General features: G+C 42.2%; 1 long non-coding RNA gene across 1 annotated transcript in view; it reads right to left on the reverse strand.

Moving 5' to 3' along the window:
- Positions 1 to 5,158, reverse strand: part of LOC134737023 (uncharacterized) — a 71,735-nt gene extending 66,577 nt beyond the window's left edge. The window contains exon 1 of the long non-coding RNA XR_010121545.1: positions 5,005 to 5,158. This is a non-coding gene — a long non-coding RNA (uncharacterized lncRNA). The remainder of the gene's footprint in view (positions 1 to 5,004) is intronic.
- Positions 5,159 to 6,000: the final 842 nt, after the last annotated feature.

Here is a 6,000-nt window from a genome sequence, read left to right on the forward strand (position 1 = left end):
AGAAGTCTGCTGAGAATTTCTGAAAAGGACTCTTTCATTTTCTTTCTTCTTCTTTCCACCTGGAATGCAGATGCATGGCTGGGTGGCTCCATAGCCATCTTTCGATCATGAGGCAACAAGCATGAGGACAAAGACACCAACAAACAGCCAAGCACCAGGCTTATGCCTGTAATCCCAGAACTTTGGAAGGCCAAGGCAGGAGGATCACGTTAACCCAGGAGTCTGAAACCAGCCTGAGCAACATAGTTAGACCCCATCTCTACAAAAAATTTAAAAATTAGCTGTGTATGGTGGTGCATGCCTGTAGTGCCAACTACTTGGGAGGCTGAGGCAGGAAGATTGCTTGAGCCCAGAAGTTCAGGGCTGCAGTGAGCCCTGATCTTACCACTGTGCTCTAGCCTGGGCAACAGTGAGACCCTGTCTCAAAGAAGAAGAAGAAAAAAAAGACACTAACAACCTAGAGATAGTAAAGTGGAAATAAATACAGGAAGGACTTGGTCCTCCATGGCATTAAGCAAGGGCCCTGCACTGCTTATCTCTGGACTTCTTGTTATGGGAAAGAAACAAACCCTATTTGTCTAAGCTGCTTTGGATGGGTTTTCCATATTTTGTGGCTGAACACATTCCCCAAACCATCCCTATACTAGCCCTTCAGTTCTCAGCTGAGGCATTACCTTGTGTGAGATCACCCCAAGCCTGGGTGACTGTATTAGCTTCCTAAAGCTGCCGTAACAAATTGCCACAAATTCAGTGCCTTAAAACAACGTCAATTTATTACCTCATAGTCCAAGAAGACAGAAGTCCTAAATCAAGGTGGCCATAGGGTTAGTTCCTTCTGGAGGCTCTGAAAGAGAAATCTTCTCCCAGCTGCTCTCCTGGCTTCTAGCAGATCCCAGCAATTCTTGGTGTTCCTTAGCTATAGCTACATTACTCCAATCTCTGCATCAGTCTTTATATGCCCTTCTTTCTTCTGTGTGTGTGTGTGTGTGTGTGTGTGTGTATGTCTTTGTGTGTTTCCCTTAAAAGGACACCAGTCATTTGATTTAGGGCCCTCCCTAACCCAGTATGACCTCATCTTAACTTGATTACCTCTACAAAGACCCTATTTCCAAATAAGGTCACATTCACAGTACTGGGGTTAGGACTTAAACATGTCATTTGTAGGGACACAATTCAACCCAATGCCCCCTTGGAGACCTGTGCTCACCATATTAGTCACACACCACACTCAATTCATTACACTGTGAAGAGCCTATATAATGGGACTTCAGACTGGCTTCTTGTTTCAGCCATCTCACTAATTATTTTAATGATTTTTAGCTCTGCAATAACTCAGTTTCTTCATCAGTTATATGGAAATAAAAATACTTGCTTTGTCTACAAGGTTAACATGCAATGCCACTGAAATAACGTAGATGACACAGACTTGAAAAACACAAAGCTTTTTTAAGAAGTGAGACCTTTTGGAATTCCTCTCCTTCTTCAACAGCATCCTCATTATTCACCTCAGATTTTTGAATTTTTAAGCATGAAAGGGAAAATAGGAATGAGCTTGGGTAGCTGGGAACAGTAAGTAGAGACAAGTGACGGTTCAACCTGTTTTCTGCTTGCAGAGGGTACCCCAAAGACAGGTCAGGGGGAAGCAGGAGAGGGGCTGGAGCATTATCAGTTGGACCAGGGCTGGGCTCAAAGGAAATGGTCCTGAGATGGCAGGCTGATGGGCCACCAGGCAAGCCACCAGGCACTTCACAAGCTGCAACTTCAAATACAATCTACATTCTCCAAATTTTATCTTTCATATTTACCTGGACCTCACAGCCTTGCTATCATTCTTTAGGGGCTCTAAAAACATAAACTGTTTAAAACGTAAGAAAAATATAGTAAGCAATGTAATAAAAGCACTTGTTATTCCTACTCAGATTTAACATAGGATAATATTTTGCCACATTGAATCCAAATCCTTTTTAAGAAACAAAGCATAAGATACAATGAAGTCCTCTCTTTATGTTGCCAGCTCCCTCCCCCATTCCCATTGTTTTGAAGTTGGTGTGTATCCTCCTGTGCTTTTGATACGTTTCTGCATATGCAGGTAGCCATATTAAAAATATTTAATGTTATTCCCTGCATTTTAAAATTTTCATAAAAGCATCATTCTGTATATACACTGCACTTGCTTTTTTTACTCAGCATGACTGAGATTTATCCCTGTTGCTACATATAAATCTAGTTTATTCAATTTAACTGCTAAATGTTATGACATTGTATGAATAAACCACAGTTCATTTTTCCATTCCCCTACTGTGGAACAATTAGACTGTTTCTAATTTTTTTAATATTATAACCAATGCTTCAGTGAACAAACTTTTGCATTCCTCCTCATGCCTGCATATGAGAGTTTCTCTAGATCTATCCATAACCAATAACCATACAAGTACTGGGCTGGAGGGTATTCACATCTTCAACTTCACAGAAGTTTTAAGCTTTAATATCATTTGAATTAATCAGTTTATTCAATATGTTTTGAGCTTTGGTGTCTAATTTAAGAAATACCTGTCTCCACTTAAGGTCCTAGAAATAACATCATATCCTCTTTACTTGTTTACATTTAGGCCTTTAATTTACCTGGAATTAATTTTTGTGTATGGTATGAAGTAGGAATCTAATTTTGCGCTTTTTCATATGTATGGCTGGTTGTCCAGAACCATTCTTCAAAGGGTCCATTCCTTCTGCATTTATTCATAACCCACCCTGCTGGTATAGCCATTCTTCCAAATGGCAGAGGCTAATCGTCAGCTCTTTGCACTCTTCTAAATTCTTCAAAATTCTCTCCTGCCTCTTCTTGGCTAAGTACCTTCATAAGGAAAAATTTTAACTGGGTGAGTCAAGGCTGTCAACTTAAAGGAGCAACATATTTGATGGAGGAAGTTTAACTAAAAACCTGTTAGTACCCTTTGATAGTGAGCAGAAAACAGGCTTAGAAAAAGTCTGAACATAAGAGACCTTCAGATAGTGGAAGGAAGCAGTGAGTCTTGACTGGTGTGGCCCAGGTCAGGGAAGAGCTGAGGTGGGACGCTCTGGAGTGCTAAATAGTTGAGGAAAGTGGAGGCAGGATGCCCCATTCTGCACCTTTCACGGCTTGCTGCAGGGAACCCCTGCACTACTGGGTCTCTAAACCTCAGATTCCTAATATGTAAAATGGGTATAACAATACCATCCTTCCCATGCTGTTTTCTAGAAGATAGAAATGATGCACCTAACATCACACCTAACACACATTAAGGGAGCACTTAATGAAGAGTAGTTATACTTGTTATCACTATCAATTATCATCAGTTTATCCAGATTCATTCAATAATACTGGCAATCCTCAATTTCCTGGAACAAACTTTTAAGCATCAGTTCAAATGCATTTTACCATTGTGTTGGATGTCTCCAAAAAGGGCTGTGTATTAGTATGTTTTCACACTGCTATAAAGAAATACCTGAGACTGGGTAATTTAGAAAGGAAAAAGGTTTAATTGATTCACAGTTCTGCATGGCTGGGGAGGCCTCAGGAAACTTACAATCATGGCAGAAGGTGAAGGAGGTGCAAGGCATGTCTTATATGGCAGCAGAAAAGAGAGGGAGAGAATGGGGAAGTGCCAGACACTTATCAAACAACCAGATCTCACTCACTGTCATAAGAACAGCAAGGGGGATATCCACCCCCATGATCCGATCACCTCCCACCAAATCCCTCCCTTGACACATGGGGATTGCAATCCGAGATGAGATTTTGTCAAAGGCGTGTGAACCAGAGCAATTCCATCTTGAATAGGATGGAGGCTGAGATTTACTGGGCTGCATTCCCAGATGGTTAAGGCATTCTAAGTCACAGGATGAGACAGGAGGTTGGCACAAGATGCAGGTCATAAAGACCTTGCTGAGAAAACAGGTTGCAGTAAAGAAGTAAGCCAAAACCCACCAAAACCAAGATGGCGACAAGAGTGACCTCTGGTCATCCTTCCTCACTGCTATCCCACCAGCACCACAACAGTTTACAGATGCCATGGCAATGTCAGGAAGTTACCCTACATGGTCTAAAAGGGGGAGGCATGAATAATCCATCCCTCATTTAGCATATCATCAAGAAATAACCATAAAAATGGGCAACCAGCAGCCCTAGAAGCTGCTCTATGGAGTAGCCATAATTTTATTCCTTTACTTTTCTAATAAACTTGATTTCACTTTACTGTATGGACTCGCCCTGAATCCTTTCTTGTGCAAGATCCAAGAACCCTATCTTGGGATCTGGATCGGGACCACTTTCCTGTAACAATTTGGGTGGAGACACAGAGCTAAACCATATCAGGCTGCCATCAATTCCTCCCCCACCTCATTGTGCATGCTGCTTATGCCACCAAGAGGTGAAGTTGGTTTCTCTCTCCTTTGAATCTGGGCTGGATTTGTCACTTGCATTGGCCAATAAAATATGGACAAAGTGACCTTATGCTAGTCCTGGCCCACCCCTTAAGAGTTTAAGAAGCCTGGCATTTATTTATCCTCTTGGAGCCCAGCAACCACGCTGTAAGGAAGTCCAGGCTGTCCTCTGGAGATGAGAGGCCCTGGAGGATGAGACCTATGTGGAGAGGCAGATACACGGAGGAAAACAGAGGTGCCCAGTGTACAGTCAGCACCAGGTCCCAGACATGTGAGAGAGACTTTCAGGGACCCTCTAGCCCAGTCCATCTGCCAGCTGAATGAAGCTGTAAGAGAGCCCAGACAGCACCACATCTGGCTGAAGAACTGCCTGGCCAACCCACAAAATTTAGGAAGATAATGAATTGCTGTTGTTTCAAGACACTAAATTTTGGGGTGCTTTGTTACCCAAAAGTAGATAACAAATAATCATAGCTACGACAGCTCAAATATGATGGTTGTATTGTTCTAATACTAGCAGGAATGCCTGATTAATCCATAAACATGATACATTTGCAATGAGAAATAATAGAAAATTCTACATACTGATGCAGAATGCCTAGAAAATCCAAGAGGGCCTGGGTAATGACATGCAAATGAAGACAAGAATTCCTCGCTGGCGGGCGCCTGTAGTCCCAGCTACTTGGGAGGCTGAGGCAGCAGAATGGCGTGAACCCGGGAGGCGGAGCTTGCAGTGAGCGGAGAGGAGATCGCACCACTGCACTCCAGCCTGGGTGACAGAGCGAGACTCCGCCTAAAACAAACAAACAAAAAAGAATTCCTCATCAGAATCAGACAAACTAGAAAAGTGCTCACAGTCTACCTGAATTCTTATTCTTTACCCTGGGGCAATCTGTTTTTTTTGTTTGTTTGTTTTTTAAAGAAAAGAGAGAAAGTATCATTTTTAAAAAGAAAAAAAAACCTTCAGTTCCAATCACTTTTCAAACTTAAGCAGAACGACTTTCACAGCTTCAGTCAAGTTTGTCAAAAAGTAATTTTCTACCTAATTTACTTTCACAGACCTTCTCAGAGGCCGGAGGAAAAATTCCTTTCTGACAAGGGTGAGAATGAACTCACATTTCCTCCAAGGTTTCCTTCCCTCTGGCTACTTTGCACGTGTCAGGGGCACCAAGGACAGGCTCTGCTTAACCCAGCAGGCAGCCTGGAGGCAGAAAGTGTTATGAATCCCTCAGCAGCAGGGCCAGGAACTTGCTTGCGATTCCCTGCTATGGCTGATCTGTTAGCCCCAGAATTGTGGTCAACTGGAAACTGAAAACCTGGTTTCTTGGGGCTGTTATACAGCTAAGCGTATGAGGAAATCCAGTGTGGCTTCTTGTTTACACAGAGGTCAAATAGAGGTGGAACAAACTGAAAACCAATTTTACTCCACTAAGTAATTTATGACAATGTGGACAGATAGAAATCTTCCCAGAAAAGAAAAGCAGATAGGTAAATTACTGTGGCTTTCTAAGTGATCTGTAGTATTTTTGCTTATCTTCTCTCTTTTTTTTCTTAAGCTGCTCCTTTGCCTCATTATTTCTG

The sequence above is a fragment of the Symphalangus syndactylus genome, chromosome 6 (genome assembly GCF_028878055.3).
Source record: "Symphalangus syndactylus isolate Jambi chromosome 6, NHGRI_mSymSyn1-v2.1_pri, whole genome shotgun sequence".
NCBI classification, from domain to species: domain Eukaryota; kingdom Metazoa; phylum Chordata; class Mammalia; order Primates; family Hylobatidae; genus Symphalangus; species Symphalangus syndactylus.